Source organism: Lynx canadensis, chromosome B1 (assembly GCF_007474595.2).
Source record: "Lynx canadensis isolate LIC74 chromosome B1, mLynCan4.pri.v2, whole genome shotgun sequence".
Taxonomy (NCBI): Eukaryota; Metazoa; Chordata; class Mammalia; order Carnivora; family Felidae; genus Lynx; species Lynx canadensis.
The window spans coordinates 97,867,525-97,888,745 of NC_044306.2; positions in this window are offsets into that span (position 1 = coordinate 97,867,525).

Here is a 21,221-nt window from a genome sequence, read left to right on the forward strand (position 1 = left end):
CTCATGGACCGCTGGATCATGACCTGAGCTGAAGTCGGCTGCTTAACTGACTGAGCCACCCAAGTGCCCCTAATGTAATATCTTTTAACAAATATATGACCCTTTTAGTTATAAGTATATAATTTACTTACTATTTACTATAATTTTACTATTAGTTATTTCTAATAAAGCTTATACAGTTTTTGAAAATGTAATAATCTGTTTTGTGAGCTGGTGCAGGAAAGTTCCAATATCCCTGGACCTTAAGTTTAAAGTCTTTTTGCAGTTTTTCCTTGTTGCAAGTATTTTGCATTCAAAGATAAATAGCTACCTATGAAAATAAAGAGTGATAAAAATATAGAATCAGAACTTAACTTTTAAAAAAATATAAACAAAACCATGAACTGTGGATTATGCTGGAAACTAAATTCATCTTAAAATTGTAAGCTTTTGGGGATGAGGAACGTACTTAGAAATATTTTATTTACTTATCTCAGTTAATAAGCAAATTGAGAGAACAGAAGGGCTAGAGTTTCGTTCCAGGTCACATTATAAGGAAGTGTGGAGCTAGGACAGAAAAAGTCAAGTGCTCTTTCACAGTATTAGGTTGCTTTTAAGGATTTCATTGATCTTCAGCAGGGGAGTTAATTCTCATATTAACAGGTCAACATATTCATTAAATGCAAAAAATTGCTAGATTCAATCTAGAACAAAAAAGTAAGATTGATGTTTTTTTTAACACCTATGGAAATTAATTTATACACACTGCTGGATTTTAAGATTTAATATGTTATGTTTTTTGTTTCCTCTAGCTTATGTATGTTAAACACTGACATACTTACATATTCTACAGGATGTGACTTATTTACACATTCTCCAACATACTGTTGTAGAATCATTTCTGATGGTAATAGTTGAGATGGTGTGAATATATATATTTGTTAAATTGAATTATTAAAAAGAAACAAATCAGGGGAGCCTGGGTGACTCAGTTGGTTAAGCGTCTGACTCCTGGTTTCAGCTCAGGTCATAATCTCATGGCTGGTGAGTTTGAATCCCGCATTGGGCTCTGCACTGACAGTGTGGAGCCTGCTTGAGATTCTCTTTCTCTGTCTCTCTGCTTCTTCTTTGCTTGCATGCTCTCTTGTTCTCTCTCTCTGAAAATAAATAAATAAACTTAAATATATATATTTAAAAAAATAAAAAGAAACAATTCATGCAATGGAAGGATTAAAAGGAATGTTGACTGGAATACTTCATTTATCTGTCAATAACAGATAGATCAAAACAGAATTCATTCATTTGATCACAATAAGAATTTATTCAGTGTCTATTCTGTTGTTTTGGCTTTTTTTTTTTTTTTTTGCATATCCATCACCTTACATGTTTACCTTTTCTGTTGTGTGTGTATGAGAGAGAGAGAACATTTAAGTTTTATTCTTTTAGCAAATTTGAATTATAAAATATTGTATTATCAACTGTAGTCACTATGTTATGTATCATATCCTCAGACCTTATTTATCTTATAAATGGAAGTTTTATACTCTCTTACCAATCTCTCCATATTCTCCACTCTCCACACCCCCAGACCCTGGCAACCACTTTTCTATTCTGTTTCTGTGAATTTGACTTTTTTTTTTTTTTTTTTTTTGTTCTTTTTTTTTTTTTTTTTTTTTTTTTTAGATTTTGCATATAAATGATACCATTCAGTATAGTCTTTCTCTGTCTGGCTTATTTCAGTAAGCATAATGTCCTCCATGTTCATTCATGTCATTGCAAATAATAGAACTTCCTTCTTTTTTTAAAAGGCATTATATAAAATTGTCTTTATCCATTCATCTGTTGACAGATAATTGGGTTGTTTCCATACCTTGGCTAATGTGAGGAATGATGCTATAATCATTTTGTTTTCTTTGGATATATACTCAGAAGTGGGATTGCTAGATCATATGGTAGTTCTATTTTTAATTTATTGAGGAACTGCCATATTGTTTTCCATAGGGGCTATACTAGTTTACATTCCCACCAACAGTGTATGAGGATCTCTTTTCTCCACACACCCTTGTCAACATTTGTTATCTCTTCTCTTTCTGATAATAGCCATCCTACAGGTATGAGGTGATAATTTCATTGTGGTTTTTATTTGCATTTCACTGATGATTAGTGATATTGAGCATACTTTCATGTACTGTTGGCTGGATGTCTTGCTTGGTGAAATGTCTGTTTAGGTCCCCTGCCCATTTTTAATTAGGTTATTTGATCTTTGCTATTTAATTCTTTGTATATGTTGGATATTAACCTGTTATTGGATATATGGTTTACAAATATTTTATCCCATTCAATAGTTTGGCTTTTTCATTTCATGAATTATTTCCTTTGTTGTGCAGATTTTTAGTTTGATGGAGTCTCACTTGTTTATTTTTATTATTGTTGCCTTTGCTTTTGGTGTCAAAAAGTCATTGCCAAGACTGATGTCAAGGAGCTTTCCTTGAATGTTTTCTTCTATGAGTTTTGGTGTTTTCAGGTTTTATATTCAAGTCTTTAATCTGTCTTGAGTTGATTTTTGTGTATGGTGTGAGATGTGGTTTCAGTTTTAATTTTTCACTATCCCATTTTGCCAACACCATTTATTGAAGAGACTGTCCATTCCCCATTGTATAACCTTGGCTCCTGTCATAAATGAATTGATCATATATGTGTGGGTTTATTTCTTGGTTCTCTGTTTTGTTCTCTTTCATCTATGTCTCTTTTTTTATGTTAATACCATTGTATTTTGTTTACAGTAGCTTTGTAATATAGTTTGAAATCAAGAATTATGATGCCTCCAGTTTTGTTCTTTCTTACTATTGGATATTTTTTTAATCCATACAAATTTTGGCTTGTTTTACTGTTTCTGTGAAAAATGCTATTGGAATTTTGATAAGGACTGCATTGAGTCTATAGATTGCTTTAGATAGTATGGATTTTTAACAATAATAATTCTTCCAGGGTACTATGCTAAGTGAAATTAGTCAGAGAAAGACAAAAATCATATGACTTCACTCATATGAGGACTTTAAGAGGCAAAACAGATGAACATAAGGGAAGGGAAACAAAAATAATATAAAAACAGGGAGGGGGACAAAACATAAGAGACTTATAAATATGGAGAACAAACTGCGGGTCACTGGAGGGTTTGTGGTAGGGTGGATGGGCTAATTGGGTAAGGGGAACTAAAGAATCTACTCCTGAAATCATTGTTGCACTATATGATAACTAATTTGGATATAAATTAAAAAACAACAAACAAACAAAAAAACAATAATAATTTTTCCAGTCCATGAACACAGAATATCTTCATTTATATGTATCTTCTTCAATTTATTTCATCAGTGGCTTATAATTTCCAGTGTACACATTTCAGTGTACACATTTACCTCCTGCATTAAGGTTATTCCCAGGGTGTTTTTTTTTTTTTTGATACTGTTGTAAATGGGATTGTTTCTTAATTCCTCTTTCCAATAGTTAATTGTTGGTATATTGAATGCAACTGATTTTTGTATATTGGTTTTGTATCCTTCAACTTCAACTTTACTAACAACTTTAGGTTTTCTATATATGGAGATAATTTTACTTCTTCCTTCCTGATTTGAATTTCTTTTTCTTGCCTAATTAATCTGGCTAGGACTTCTAGTGCTATTTTGAATAAAAGTGGAAAGGCTCTTGGCTTTTTACCATTGAGTATGATGTTAGCTGTGGGCTTGTCATTCTCTTTTATTCTCTTGAAGTACTTTTTCTCTACATCCTGTTTGTTGAGAGTTTTTATTATGAAATGATGTTGAATTTTGTCAAATGTTTTAATTTTTGCATCTATTGCCATAATTATATGATTTTTATCTTTCTTTCTGTTAATGTGGTATACAATTGATTTGCATATATAGAACCTTCCTTGTATCCCAGGAATAAGTCACACTTGATCAAGTCACACTTGATCATGGTGTATGATCCTTTTAATGTATTGTTGAATTTGATTTGCTCATATTTTGTTGAGGATTTTTGCATTTATGTTACCATGGATATTGGCCTTTAGTTTTCTTTTTTTGTAGTTTCCTTGTCTGGCTTTGGTATCAGAGTAATTACTGGCTTTGAAAAATGATTTTGTAAGTATTCCTTCCTCTTCTATTTTTTGCAAGCTTGTGAAAAAGATTGTTATTAGTTCTTTCAATGTTTAGTCGAATTCACCAGTGAAGTTATCTGGTCCTGGACTTCCGTTGAGAGGTTTTTGATTACTGACTCAATCTACATACTAGTTATCAGTCTGTTCAGATTTTTTATTTCTTCTTTATTCAGTCTTAGAACATTATATGTTCTGGGAATTTAGCTATTTCTTGTAGGTTGTCCAGTTTGTTAGTGTATAATTATTCATGGAAGTCTATCATGAACCTTTATATTTCTGTGGTTATCAGTTTAATGTCTCTGCTTTCATTTATAATTTTATTTATATTCTCTTTTTTATTGGTAATCTAGTTAAAGGTTTGTCAATTATATTTCTCTTTTTGAAAAATAACCTCTTAGTTTTATTCATTTTTTTCTACTTCATTTTGCATCTATTTCATATATTTTCACTTTGATCTTTGTTATTTCCTTCCTTTTGCTAACTTTGGGCATATTTTGTTTTCTAGTTCCTTGAGGTGTAAATTGAGGTTGAGATATTTTTTTCTTCATGTAGATATTTATCACTATGAACTTTCCTCTTAAAATTGTTTTGCTGTATCCCAGAAGTTTTGGTTTTACAAATTTCCATTTTCTTTTTTTTTTTTATTTTTTTTAATTTTTTTTTATTTTTTTTTTTAATTTTTTTTTTCAACGTTTATTTATTTTTGGGACAGAGAGAGACAGAGCATGAACGGGGGAGGGGCAGAGAGAGAGGGAGACACAGAATCGGAAACAGGCTCCAGGCTCTGAGCCATCAGCCCAGAGCCCGACGCGGGGCTCGAACCCACGGACCGCGAGATCGTGACCTGGCTGAAGTCGGACGCTTAACCGACTGCGCCACCCAGGCGCCCCACAAATTTCCATTTTCATTTGTCTCAAGGTGTTTTAAAATTTCTCTTTTTGTCCTTCCTCCAATACTCTTACATCCTTTCTTTGCCTTTAACCAGTGCCTCTATGTACTGGTCAATGTTCTTTACCTTGTAGAGTGACCTAAATTTTTATTCCATGAAGTGTCTGAATCCTCAGTTACCCAGTTTTGTTTTGTTTTAATGTGATTTTCCACAAACTTTTACTGTTGGACATGGAACTTCTAATAGGTGTTCCAGAGAATTCTCTAGTTTCTGAGTTTAGTCTTCCCTGTTCCCATTATAAACCTAATTTTTCTCAATAATCAGAATCAATCATCTCAGCCAGTAAAGTAATCCTTATATTTGCCTTTTGGTTCAGTGTCATGAGGAGCCCAAGTTAACCGGTAGAAATCTCAACTTTTAATTCAACAGAACCAGTGTTGCTTCTCCTGGTAGAATCATTTCTATTTTGGAAATGAAGACTTACAAACTAGTAGAACTCAAAATTTCTGAGTCCAGAAGTAAAAATTCTCCTGATAAGTTATTTGTTAGTAGAGAAAGGAGTTACTCTCACTTCTCCTTGATTCTCAGACCTATATATTCTTACTGTGGGAGAAATGGCTAACTCAAAGAATATAATGAATCCTGTGGGATAGAATCCATTTCTATGAGACGGTTGTTTGCCAATTGGTGCCTTAATACTGGCTTCAGTGGACTATTCCATCATTCTACCATGCTAGGTGCTTCTGGGTAATGAGGTATTAAGACCAGTGAATTCATGGACAGAAGCCTATTGCCATACTTCCTTGTGGTTGAAGGAGTCCATGTCAGTAGCAGTGTTGTGCAGAGTACCATGATAGTGAATAAGGTATTCAATATGTCTAACGATGTTGGTGCTAGTGAGGCAAATTCATGTCTAGAATATGTGTCTGTGCTAGTTAGGACAAACCACATACTACTACTGATGCAAAGGCTCCAATATTTAAACTTGTCCCCAGGGACTTCCTGGGTCCCTTAGGGAATAATGACGTCTCAGGGACTCAGCATTCATCTCTGCTATTGGCAAGTTTAGATGCTCAAAGTTAGATGAACCTTAGAGAGTGAAACTTCATGGTGTTGAGCCCATTTATAGCCTCCATTCTTGCCACTGAGTGTCAGTCTACATGGGTCTTTTGAGCAAGCACACAGATGGTTGGATAAAGAGGCTGAATAACATCCATAAAACAAATTATCTATCTACCTGATTTTTAGAGCCTCCTCTGCCTGTGATGCTTTTTGGTGAGCCCACATATGAGATACAAATATCCTCACTCTGGCCCATTCAGAGAGATCCTTCCAACTGCTCTTTCTCTATACTTTCTTTTCATTAATTTTCCAATGATGCTTTTTCAAATCCCCTGACGATTCAACTAAACAGCTAGCTACTGATCATTTTAGATCTGTTTTTCTGCATTCTCATTCCATACAAAGTGGACAAGCAGGTGAATTAAAGTGTTATCCATTAGGGAGGATTATCTCACCACTTTCTTTTAGAGCCTTTCTGGATGGGTATGTAATTTCAGCATTCCACTTGCAGGTTGTGACAGCATATTATGCAGAACCATTTGTAAAACAGTTTTTTTTAAATTTCTTTTTTTTTTTACATTTATTTGTTTTTGAGAGACAGAGAGAGACAGAGCGTGAGCAGGGTAGGGCCAGAGAGAGGAGACACAGAATCCAAAGCAGGCTCCAGGCTCTGAGCAAGCTGTCAGCACAGAGCCTGACGCGGGGCTCAAACCCATGAACCTCGAAATCATGACCTGAGCCAAAGTCAGACACTTAACTGACTAAACCACCCAGTGCTCCTGTAAAACAGGTTTTTTTTTTCCTCACTCAAATGATCAAAAGTAATTCCCTTTTAAGTGGTGAGTGTGGGTTAGGGGAGAGGATACAGTGAAGCAGTAGTAGATTATGTAGGAGTCTGAGTCTGAGTCACCTGCTCATGCAACTAATTTCTGCTTTACAGACTTGATGATGGTTTGTTACCTCACCTAAAATTGTGGCTTGGTGTGTGTGTGGGGGTGTCATAGCACCAGTTCAAAATGGGCATCTCAGGTCACATGGTCCATTGATATCCCATAGTTAGGAATATAGTCTATCTGAGCTCAGGAATAAGCCAGGAGCTGTTTTTTTTTTTTGTTTGTTTGTTTTTTGTTTTTTTTTGGGAAAATAGTTATCTATAGAAGAAGGCATGATTTTGCTCTAAAATCTGGGGGTTCTGTGCTCTAATTCTCATTTAGGATCTTGCTAGAGGCTCTATTCAGTATCCCTATTTGCCACAGACACTTTATTGGATCTGTTGGATCATAAAGACCAAATGAACATTTGTATTATAACTTGGTCCTGCTGCAAAGCCTTTAATTGCTCTAGGTTCCACTTAGAACTGACAGCCTTTGGGGTTACTTGATAAATGGGTCTGAGCAGTGTGTTCAAATATGGTATATATTACCTCCAAAAGCCAAAGAGATCCACCAAGTATTATACCTCTTTAAATCCTAGGTGGGTTCAGGGTTCAATAATTTGTCTTGCATTTGGAGGAAATGTACTAATATGTTCTAGACCAGTGTACCTCCTGAAATGGCTATAAGGTAATAGGTTCTTGAATTTTTGTTTACAAATGGGATATTCTTTGTGCAGTGCAAATGATTTTAAGCCATTCAGCATCTTTAAAGTTGTAGTGTTTCAAGGGAAACTTAAAATAGTGACTCACTCAGGAAAGAGACTTCAGAGGATTTCACTTTTTTGTTTTGTTTTGTTTTTGTTTTTGGACGGAATAGTTATGTGGCCACTGATGGGAATTATGCCATCAGGGAAACACCTATTGCTGATAGCAATAGCACAGCATGCCTTTAGGCTCTATTCATTCCCATTTTTTGCTTATTCCAGAATGTCTCCAATTGATCATGGCCCTCTTTCTGAGCTTGAATATTTTCTCTGTATTGACACAGGGTTTAAAGAAGCCAACCAATTGATATGAGTTGAAACCTGTTAGCCATCCCATGGAACTCTTACATGAGAATTGGAGTGTTTTAAAAATTGATATTTCCTGTGCTCACACCAGGGCCTGTTGAGTAAGAATGGCTAGAGTAAGGAATTTGTAGTTTAGCTGGTATTGACCAAGACCACTATAATGGTTTTCAGCCTGCTTAAATTCCAGACTTGTTTCTTTCAAATAAAGGCCCCTGATCTCCCTTTTCTTGGAACATTTACTTTAGAAAATTTGTGATTATATTCTTTGTCTACCCTTTCAAGATGAAAATCTTCTATCAGCCTCTTGTCAGTTTTACAGTCCAGGAATGTCTTTCTTAGAGGGACTGAGAACCATACCTTTAAATGTAAGCATCAAGAAAGAGAGGACCCCCTACTTCTCAGACTGTGTGGGAGGGTAGGAATGTTACTCTATTTAATACTGATTAGTAACATAAAATTGTCTAATCACATTGACCAGCCTTCTCCTAATGTCCTTCAGTGCTTATCCATTAGCTTATCACAGGGCTTAAATGTCTTGTCTTTTGTTTCAACAGAGTTGCCTTTCATCTCTCTCCCCTATTGCAGTAGTCTTGAGGAAAGTCTTCCTTAGTTGATTAACTTGTTTTGTGCAATTTTTCTTTGACAATTTCGTAGATAATTTCCATTAATATTCAAAAAGAAGAAACACAACGCTAGATACTGAGGGGTAATCTTTAGGAAATTAAGCAGTCATTAACAAATATCCCCCCCCCCCAGCCCAAGAACTCAGTACTGTATCTGACCCACTCTCAGTAGGGCTTGGTTTTTGAAATGGCTTTTTCAATAGGAGGGTTTTGACTAAGTGAAAACTCTTGTTTAGTAAACATAATAATAGAGCCCATATTTGTGAGATGACTGGTTAGTGCAAACAGTGTAGTCTGTAGTTATGATTCAGAATCATGCTTAATAAACATGTGAATATGAGTGTAAGAGTAGAACTGGCTTAGGAAAAAAAAACTAGAATAATTACCAGCACCCAAACTTTGCCTTATTATCCTGGAAGCTCAATTACTCTTCAAATCCTTCCGAGGAAAGCTACTCCTATTAGAACCTGTTAGGTTTCTGTTATGTGGGAGCTGCTATATCCAGTGTAAAGGATCTCAGCCCTTCTTGTATGGATATACAAGTGGTAGCCATAATGCCGCATGCTCAGAGCTTTGATGGCAGATGGCAAAATAAAAATATTAAGTGTAGCTTTCAAGCCATGTTGGTTGCCTTTCATTAATGGGAACTATATTGAACAGGGTGCTCTTCTATAGGCCATTTAATGTTTCTGGGCTTCAGTTTCTTTATCTATAAAATAAAGGAGGCTTAAATTTCTTTGTAAGTATTTGTATGCATTTTTAATCCTTGTTTTCTAGTTTCTTCTCTCAATAAAAGCCAACAGTTGAATGATTCTCTGAGTCTGTGAAACCAGACTGGTTTTGATGTGGTTTCAATATTCACATAATCTAAGGATCTAAAAACTTGAGTTCAGTAAGAATTATTGTGTGAGGTGATCATTCTCACTGAATATTTTACCTACTTTTTCTTCCTCATATGCAGGCCATGTTGTTTCTTGATGATTAAGTTAGATGTACCATTTAGATTACAATCAGGATTACTAAAATGATGATGGATATTAAACAACTTGAGGATATAAGAAATACATCTCTGTTATGTGGTCAGTTTTGTTCTTATAAATAGGAATTTAATACTTCTATTCACTTTTGCCATGGCAGAAACTACTTGAAATTCTATTTACCTTTTTAAAAAATGTTTATTTATTTATTTTTGAGAGAGACAGAGAGAGAGAGAGAGAGAGAGAGAGAGAGAGTGTGTACACAAAGAGGGGAGGGGCAGAGAGAGAGAGAGAGGGAGAGAGAGAGACAATCTGAAGGAGGCTCTGAGCTGTCAGCACAGAGCCCGATGTAGGGCCCAAATTCATAAACTGTGAGATCATGGTGAGAACCAAACTTGGATGCTCAACCAACCGAGCCACCCAGATGCCCCTCTATTTACTTTTTATTTAGATTCATGAAACATTTTGTAATTCATTTTAATGTTCATGTCTACCAGTGTTTTCTGGGTATTAAATAAAACCATAATATCAGGGACACTTTTTTCTTTCTTTCATCTGTTAATCTGTGGATTCCACAAATATTGACTGCATGCCTACTAGTGGCTCTACTAAATGCTAAGGATACAATTGAAAAGGTACAAGAAAAACTTATAATATACAGATGTAAATGCTAATGGGGCTAGGTACCAGGTACTAAATGATGGTAAAGATGGTGTGATGACCTCATGGAGGGAGGCAGGACTTTGTCAGGGAAAGCTTCAAAGAGGATATAATATTTGACCTGAGCTTGTACAAAGAGCTGGGATTTGCTACATGAAAAAAAAAAATGGGAAAAGAGGAGAGCAGAGGATGAAAAGCTTGTGAGGAAAGAATTTGGGAGAAGTGATTTTCTAATCAAAGACATTAAGGACTTTTGGGCCAATTTCTTTATCTGCATTTCTGATAGGAAGTCACTAACCTTGTCCTTACAATGAAATTCAGTGTGATGTTGATGAAATGATAACTGGGCCATTACTAAGATTCATGAATGTTGTCCATGGAAAGCCCTCATAAAGTCTGTTGTTTCTCACAGATTCATGAGCCTGTAAAGCAAAAGGCCTATAAAGAGAAACATTTGTGCTCATGAATGTAAAATCTCATACCCTCTGCTGTGATTATAGCAGGTTGACTTGAACCTCTATACAATAAGGGAGTATAAATGTTACCCATGTAGAACTCCTTTTTTCAGTCAAGAAGTGTCACCTGTTGGTCCTTTTGTATTTGTTCCAGGTGATACTGAAGACACAGTTAATCAGGTTGGGCAATTTTTAGATGTTGGCTTATTTTTTTCTGATGTCTCTGGGTTCTTTTAGATTATTATATAACTTTGGTATTTCCTTTTTAGGTACTACTGCTTTATAATGTGTTGTACAATATTATCAACTCTATGTATCTTAAAGAAAAAAATCACAATACTTAAAAAGGCAGTTAGGATATAATACAATTGTTTACTCGGTATCAGAACATCCATAGGAATATACATGTTCTCTGGTGGCAAGGGAAACTTAAATGAAATAATACTGTTTGGATGAGTGTACTGTCCCTAGTAACTTCAATGTATTTTAGGCCTCAAATTAATCTTTTTTTGAGACCAATAATAAATAGAGCCATTTTACCTTTATCATTATTATTTTGGGATGTTGGAAAAAGAGATTCTTTTTTTTAAGGTTTTTCCTGTAATTGAAATATCATTGAGGAAAATATAGGATGCTCAGTGGTATCTTTTAGGAGATTTAAATATCTCCCAGCGTTTTCATTTTAGATTTCCTTCCAGTAGAAAAGCTTATATTTCTGGCACACTCTAAGGCTTAGAAGGATATTCAGTGGTCACTGTAACAAGAAACTCTATTTACAAAGATTTTTAGAGCACCCAGGTTCATATGGGATTAAGAATTTTATTTCACCTCTTTTTGGAAAAAGAAGAATCAAGTGATGCATTTGCCATGTCGACCCCAGAGTTTTGTGCTTAAAATATGTAAAACTTTATGAACTGGCTTATGCACTTTCCAAGTTGGATTTGTTGTACATATGGGTATCAGTTTCTTCATTTTCTCAGTGTTTAAGGGGATTAAATACAGGATGGATATTTTTTTCTTAATTTTGGTTGACTTGTACTGCCCCAAGTTTTCTGAATTTAATGCCCAATTTAATGCTTTGTAAGTAGGAGTGACACATGGCCTTGTTGGCTTTATTTATTGTAATGGAGAGAAAAGAATGGTTATACATATAACATTAGGCATTATATTGTAGTTTCGGTGTCTCCTAGTATAACACAGAAAGTAGATTAGTATTGAGAGAGAAAATACTACATACTATATCTGAAGGATTCTATTTCATATGTGTAGAGTCAAAATCTTGGTAATTCTCACAAAACTGTTTTATAAGAAACCGGATTGTCCTGATGAAATTAAAATGGGTTTCTTTTCAAAGTAAGGACTAACCAATTGATCTTACAAGGAAATATTACTTTCATATGAAGGTGAGAAGTCAGCCAACTGTGAAGTCAGAGAATGTAGTCCACACGACCCCTCACTTCTGACATCAATCGCAAGTTTGGGGATTCCCAAGACCTCCCTCAGATTTGATGATTGGCTAGGATTCTCAGAATTCACTGAAGACTGTTATACTCAACAGTTATAATTTATTATAGTGAAAGGAGACAGATGAAAATCAGCCACAGAAAGAAGGGCCTCGTACAGAGTCCAGGAGGGCTCCAAATACAGAGCTTTCAGTTGTCCTTTCCCCTGGAGTTATGAGCAGCATTATTTTCCCAGCAATGATGTGTGATAATACACATAGTATTGCTAACCAGGGAAGGTCATTTGAGCTTTAGTGTCTACAGAGTTTTATTGGGGCTCCATGGTTGACTGCCCACATGGCTGATCTTTAGTCTCCATCCCTCTTGGAGGTAATGCGGTTACTATATGGCCCAAAGCACCCATCATAATTCACATTGTGAAAATGTTAGGTAGCCAGAGCCCCAAGTAAACAAAGACATTCTTCCTAGAGATTATCTTGTAAGGTTAATCTTTAATATGCAGAATGAATATAAATAATAATATGAGAGCTGAAGATTTTGAAGATTTTGAAGGTGAAATTTGTCTTTAGAATGTGACTTTTTTTTTTTTTTTTTTTTTTTTGCTGCAGAAGCTTCTTGAGTAATTAAAAGTGACCAGCTAGGAACAAGAAGATCTCAGTTTATCTTTCCTGTGTTGTGTGTGTATTAGGCATGTAATCCAAACTATTTTATTTTCCTGAGCTTCCGTTTCATGAATGATAAAACCAGAGTAATCAGTCCTGCATATTTCTCTAGATTGTAGTGAAATGTAAATAAAAGGTTTGTAAAACTGCTTCACAAAGTTCTATACAAATATAACTTATCTATTTGATATATGGAAAAGAATTGACAGTTTGTGAGTGATCAAACTATTTGAGTTAGTAATTTTTAACTTGAAATTGTAAAGAATGTTGTTACCATGACTATTTCAAATAAAATTTGGTGGTATACTGCAGAGGATACATATTTAAATATTTTATTTCAGATATATGATTCCTGGAAATAAACTGCAGTGAATTTTATAGATAAAGCTCTTTTACTCTACAAAAGTAAAGTGTATGAACTTTAAAGGGGGGGAGGTTCAAGAAACATGAGATCACTGGAGGACAAATTATGCGTATGATGCATTGGTTCATACATCTTATGTAGATCATGTTGTTATTATTAATGAAAGATTTAACCATAATAGGGGTATATTCTGATATATTCCATAATTTAGGAAATAATGTCAAATAGAATTAGATCTAGTGGAGAGCTGCCTTTGGACAAGACCCTGCACTTGTGTAAATAGGCATTATTTTAGTTTTTTAGCGAAATGCAGCTGCTGGCAAATAATACTTAAGATTTTTGAGACTGTCATCATTTGAGAAACTAAACATCCAACAGTTACACTCCAGCTACATGCAGAACGTTTCACTTAAAGAACACTTGCAGGAAGGAAATATATCCATGCACACCCATTGACTTTTGTTAGCAGTTATATACTTGATATACTGTCCTGGTTTGTTCCTTTTGTTGGAAAAAGAAAAGGGGGAATTATCCATCTGGCTCCTGTCCTGAAGTTGAGCCCAGGAGGGAGGTGATGCAGGGTGAAGACTTAGAATCCTTGCACCAAATCAATGTCTTGTTGACATTATGAAGCTGTGTATACTTGTGAAATGCCAGGGTTCTATGCACAATCCCTGTTACCCACTTCTAACTCTTTCACACACAAGGTCTTCCAGATGTTCTTAAGGAGAATGTGTCTCTTTATAATAAAAGTTATATTAGCCGTCATTTTCCACATATTCCTATGACACCCATTTATAAGAATTTGTAGTATATTCCCAAACATCTGCAGATAGTATCCCCATAATTACTTTTGAAATTACTAGCCACCTGTCAGCACAGAGATTACTACTATGAAGAATGTCAAATGGGAATTAAAGTTTTTTATTAGGTCACCAGCATTCTGCCATAGACATATTGTGGGCAGATAGGACCATTTCAGCACATAATTTTATTAGGTACAATAAATTTGGAAGCTGAATACTCTGCTGTTACTGTATATGCATATTTACTGTGTGCATATGTATTCAGCACTAACTGAAAACTGCTTAGGATGACAGTAGTACCTTGGGGTTTGAGTTTCAGATGAAAAAGAGATGTTTGGCTGCTTCTTTCTTTTACCAAAATGTATTTGTTTAAAAAGCAACTGGAGCTACTTAGAAAACATTATGCTGCTTTGCCTCATGGAAATGCTATGAACTTTAATTTTATAAATAAATAACTATATTGGAGAAGATAACTTTTAGGATTTAGAGAGAAGAGAACAGAAGAATTGGGAAACTGATCTAGCTTGATGTATACGGAGAAACAACTATGGAATCTCATAGTGCCTGTATGAGAAAAAAGAGCAAGGGATATTGGTTTGCCTTTGACCTGTCTTTATTCTTCTAGGACTAACAGCCAGCTAATATTTGAAAGCTTGCAATGTGACAGGCCCTGTGTTGAACATTTAATATATGTTATTTCATTTAACCTGCATTATGACACTTTGAATTAGGAATTATTGGTACCATTGTCATCTCCAGACTGAAGGTTTGAGGGACCAAAAGTCAGATTGCCCACAGTCACATTGCTAGTCAGTGGTGAGACTGGTACTTCTATTTATATTTTGTATTCAAAGTCATCAATGATCCTCATGTTACTAAACCCAGTGGGCTTTTTTCAGTCCATGTCTTATTTCGCCCAACAGTAGAATTTGAATAATAGCATCCATACTCCTTCGGACGCCTGGGTAGCTCAGTTGGTTAGGCATCTGACTCCTGATTTCAACTCAGGTCATGATCCCATGGTTGGTGGGCTCAAGCACTGCATAGGGCTCTGCAATGACAGCATGGAGCTTGCCTGGGATTCTCTCTCTCCTTCCCTCTCTCTACGCCTCCCCAGCTCGTGCTCACATACACTCTGTATTTCTCAAAATAAATAAATAAACATTAAAAAATAGCATATATACTCCCTTGAAGTATAATTTTTCTGTCTCAGCTTCAAAGATAGCATATAATTTCCTCCTTCTGGACACTGCTACAGTCACAGGTGGTACATTCTGATCCCCCTAGGGCTCAATCTTGATCTTTTCTTTCCTATTTCACTCATTGATTGGGTCATTTCTTCTAGTTTCAAAACCTGCAATACCATCTCTAGGCAAATGGCTCCTCATATGTATCGCCAGCCTAGTCTTTACCAGACTCAAGTCCTTCTCCAGACTTAACACTTTTTTTTTTGTTCTCTTTCTCTTTGTGGCTGGCCAGAGAGAAAGGCTTCAGGTTCCAGCTTAGGCTCAGAGTCCCTTTACGTCTCTAGCATAATACACAGCAAATTCTAGCTTAGTATAGTCTTCACTTGAGTTTAGGAACCAATGCCCAGCTAATAATAAAGTTTTTTGTTTTTTCTCTTTTTTTTTCCTTTGCCAATACTCCTTGTGGTCTGTTTCCTTGGGAACCTTATGGCAAGGGACAACTGTGGTCTGGAGCAAGATTCAGGTATTTCTGGGTTTTTTGACTAAAAAAATCTTATTAAATCTAGTAAATTTTATTTCAACTTTTAACTGTTTGACTTGGTCATTGATATACTTTTTGAGGGTAATTACAGGCAAATTGAAACTAGACAATGTAAAGTGTTTTTAGATGATAGTTTTCAGTGGAATTTGGATCATTCCTATAGGATTTGACATATTAATATATGATATGTACACTTTTTAAGACTTGGTCAGCCTCTTTATTAGGGCTCACTTGTACCAAAATCAGATTTGTTTCTGGATATATCAAGGATGATTTTTCAAGAGGTAATGAATTTCAAATTGTCTTCAAGCTTTTTAATAAAGGATAGGAGTTTGGGAGGGTTCCACAAACAGGGGGAGATGGCATATTGACAATTCTCGTGGTGAAAACAAGAAGGTACATCTGGGAAATTACAAGTTGCATGGCAACTATATAGAATGCTTGTAAAGAGTGGCAGGATGATGCCAAGAAGTGGGCAGAATAAGAGATATGAAGTGTCTTGGACTTTGAGGGGGCCTGTAAATGACAACCTTGGTTTTCCAGCTTGAGTTATAAAAATCAGTTGAGTGATGCAGTGGGGTCAGTAGAACCAAATATCTACTTTCTTAGTAATAAAACTCACAAAGGAGAAAGTGACATGGATGTGTAGCAATAGTGGCCTTCCTATTACTGAAGCTTAGAATTAAGCAGACCTACCCAGTTATGGCCAGCACTCAATAGCTGTAGGCCACCACAAATGGAAACCTGCTTTTGTGAAACCTACTGCAAAAGAGGAGAAACAAATTTTTGCCTTCTGAGTCCCATTGAAAGGAAGTGGAAAGAACTGAACCTCAAATATTCCAATCAGAAAATGAAAACTACTTCAACAAGGATTAAGGAATGGGCTAAAAAACCTGAGTGTTTAGAAGACTAGAGGAAGAGAGAGGGCAGGTTTAACAAGTTTTAAGAGAAATCTTTAATATGAAATACGGTTAAACCTTTTGTGTTGACTTTCTTTGCCACGTGAGACTGACTTCTACCATATGAGTCTGAGCTTTGTTATATATTAGTTGGCTTAGGGGGTATTACAGAAAAAATTCTCTACACATCATTTGACCTAGAGGAATTTCTGGGAGTGCCTTTTTTTACACTGCTTCTTTTTGCCTTTAAAAAAAAAAAAACGTATTTATTTAAATTCACATTAGTTACCATACAGTGCAGTATTGGTTTCAGGAGTAGAAGCCAGTGATTCATCACTTATAGTAACAACAAAAACCTTCTAACTTTTCATTTGACATTATTTTTGTGCACAAAATCTTTTCTTTCAGTAACTGTCATTTTAAAATACGGTGTTACAGATTGGAAAAGAAACTCCCTTTTATAGTTCAGAGGAACTGTCTTTCTCCTGAAATTAAAACATTGGTAAGATTTTAGGTTATTATAAAGAATAGATCAACCTTGTCTTTGATACAGGATCCCTTTCAAAAAACCTATGATAGTTGATTATCCAGCTTCTGCTTGAATATTTCTTTTGGGAAACTCAATTTTTTTAATGTTGAATCACAACCTACATTCCAATTTTATCAAACCTATTAATAAATAAATTTTCTACCTTTTGATACTTTGATCTACCTCTTATGACGATTTTTAAATATTTGAAGGCAGCCATTCCACCATGGTTTCATACTCTTATGTCTTCTCTTCCTTAGATATAAAGTCCCTTTACCTAGACTGCTGTTCATCCACATGGCCTTCATTTCTTTCAGCTTCTGTAATGTACTAAGTACATTATTATTTATAAAAGAGCTAGTTAGCTAAATTATTTAATCAAAGCCCCTGGTATTGAAGAATTGACCCTGACTTCTGGGCTAAATGCAGTTTGGCTAGAATAACTTGATTTGTTTTTTCCCATATTTAAAATCAAAATAATTTTGAAAATTCATAGATATAAAAAATTTATCAGTTTTAGACTATAGAAGTTTTGACTAGCTAAAAAGTAGATGAGAATTGAGATAAAATAGGAAGTTCAGCCATAAAAAGGGAAGCTTTTTACTTTTTCCACTACTTACCTATTCAGAGATATAAACTTCCATTAATTGGAAAGATAGTAGCAAATGCTCTATACTATGAAAACTTGTAAAAGATGAACAAGTTCAGTTTACTTCTTCGCTGTTCATCCCTACAAACTTTTTTGTCTATGTCTATAATATGCATCCTTATCTATGTCCATTCTATGACTTTCTATTAATGAAAGATGTGCAGTGGTGAAGATGAGAGGAAGAGGGGTACAATAATCTGAAAGGCATAATGCATCATAGAAAAGAAGAGAGTGAGGAACAGTGTTCTGTATTTTTGGGGTTACAGAAAAACTCTGAGTATCTAGCAAAACTATCAGCCTCCATCCATGAAATTATAGAGATCATTCTGGCAATCTCTCCTTCCAGGCAAGGCAAATAATTATGTCTGATTGAAGTCATGCCTACTGAGAAGAGATAACTTTATAATTTTCCTTCATGACCTCTCCAGAGTGGAGCTGTAAGATGTAGTTGTCTACTTTGGGTATTGGCCAGCATATCCTGTAGAACTATCTCTAAATCTGGCCCCAATTTTCCTCAGTCACTTGGTCATGGGGAAGTCACCATGAGAACAGTATAGTTTTAGAGAAAGGAGAAAAGAGATAATGTAGTAGAACTAGGATCTGTGGACTCTTGGCCAATTGCTCATGCAACTTACTGTACATTTAAGACTTGCTCAAACTGAATTTTGTATATTCTACTTTCATTTGATGGTGAATGTTGCTGTGTAGGCCAAATTTAAGGTGTGATGATTGAAGGAATATCCGTTTCATGATGGGAATGTCAGATCACCTGATAACTTTGCAGGCTGTGGCCAAACAGTAAGTCTCTGTTAAAGTCCAATACTATGCCCAAAGTGGTTTTTTCCCCCCTCCAAAAGGAGAATAGTTATCTCCAGAGGACAATATAGCTTTGCTTAAAATCCAATAGCTCTATACTGTGATTTACCTATATGGGCCTGATTAAAGCTCCACAGAGCATTCCTATCTGCCAGAGGACCACTCTAAGGACCACTCTAAGGACCATTGGACCATCTGAGCAAGTCAGAACAGCTACTGTATCATTTTGGAAAAGTTGCAGTACCTTATCTTGTTCTTGGGGCCATTCAAAACTTGGCTTATAGGGAAATGGATCAGAGAAGCATGCCCAAATAAGATATATGTTTTCTCCATAACCTAAAGATGCCCATTGGGCATGAGCTTCTTTCTGAGTGAAAGGAGGAGTGTCAGATAAAGCAATTTGATCTTCACTTAGAAGGAATATGAGCTAAGAACTGATCTTTGTAGTTTTAAATGATTGAAAAAATAAAAAGAATAATATTTAATGATGTGAAACTTACATAAAATGCAAATTTGTTTCCATAAGTAGTTTTATTGGAACATAGCCACATCCATTTGTTTATGTAATCTCTATGGCTGCTTCCATATGGAAACAGAAGACTTGATTGTTGATGAAAGAGATGATATACTCACACAATATTTATTTTTTGGCCTTGTATAGAAAAAATTTGGTACCTTCTGCAATACACAACTCTAATAAGTCTGGGAAATCAAAATGAAATATGAAAAAAATTCTAGAAAAATATGAAACATCAAAACTTAAATAAGAAATCTGAGACTTCAAATATAAGACCAAAAATATAGAAGAAATTGAGAAATATTGTCAAGAAATATTGTCTAGAGGCACCGGGTCTGACTCAGTTAAGTGTCTGACTCTTGGTCTCAGCTCAAGTCATGATCTCACAGTTTGTGGGATGGATCCCCATATCAGGCTTGGGATTCTCTCTCTCTCCTTGCCCTTGCCCTTTCCCTGCTCTTGCACTCTTTCTCTCTCCAAATAAATAAATAAAACATTTAAAAAGAAAAGACATGTTTTCTAAATAAGACTCTGGATTGATATTGTTTTACAGGTGACTCCATTTAACATTTCATGAATCAGATAGCCTTCCTGCTATAAAACACAAAAATGTAACATATGTAAAGATAAATATAAAATATGAATTATGCTGGTAAATATAAAATATTAAAATTATCCCAGTTTGTTTAAAAAGTGAGTATAATCCTGTATCCAAAATAAAAAATTGAAAACAACTTAATCTTTAAAATTAGAGGATTGGGTAGATAAACTATGTTGCATTAATTGGTTGGGAAATTGTTACATGGTCACTAAAACATATAAATATTAATATAGCCATACAGTATATAAATTGCTAATTGTACAAGGTTGAGTGAAAAACAGCAGGGTATAAAATTGTATCCACCCTGTATTGCTTCCTTGTATGAAACAGATAGAGGAGACAAAAGGATTACAAATAAACACACAATGCTAACACTGATCTTGTTAGTACAGTAAGATTACATATTTTTGAAAAAATGTATTTGAATAAATCTTTCATAATGTGATTATATTCACTTTTTAATAAAAGGAAATTTTAAATTAAAAAATACACTACTAATGTAATTTTTATATGAATTACTGATAATTAATTCACCTTTATTTTTGGGATAATATATAATATTTTACTTGCCTCAACTAAATTGCATAATGCTAATTTTGGCCTATCCTTATAGTATATTAAATATTCTTTTCAATGGTGAATCACTTGATGATACTAACTTTTATCCTTATGACATTTATAGATTTGATCAACACATTTTCTGTTTTTTTTATCCAAGTTGTTTATAAAAATACCACTAAAATGAAACCACTGTCAGGGTGCCTAGGTGGCTCAGTTGGTTAAGCATCCGACCTTGGCTCAGGTCATGATCTCACAGCTTGTGAGTTCGAGCCCTGTGTCAGGCTCTGTGCTGACAGCTCAGAGCCTGGAGCCTGCAGCCTGTTTCAGATTCTGTCTCAGTCTCTCTCTGCCTCCCCCCACACTCCCCGACTCATGCTCTGTCTTTCTCTCTCAAAAATAAATAAACATTAAAATGAAACCACTGTCCTGAAGTTCTTTATATACCTTTTAAATATCAAATATAGTAGATTAATCTCAGGTCTCATTTTCCTATATTATGAAGTATTGATCTCTGTCTCCTAAAATTAAAAAAAAAATTAACATTTATTTATTATTTTTGAGAGAGAGAGATAGAGGGTGAGTGTGGGAGGGGCAGAGAGAGAGAGGGAGACAGAATTTGAAGCAGGCTCTAGGCTATGAACTGTCACCACAGAGCCTCACACAGGGCTTGAACCCACCAGCCATGAGATCATGGCCTGAGCTGAAGTCAGAGGCTTAACTGACTGAGCCATCCAGGCACTCCTGTCTCCTAAAATTTTATTTCTACCTGAGCACCACTTGTCTACCTTTCCTAGTTTTCTAACGTTATTTCTATCACCTAGATGGTAGCATTCACTAAGTTTGTACATCTTCTGACCCCTCTTCTTTTTCTGTTATTTTCT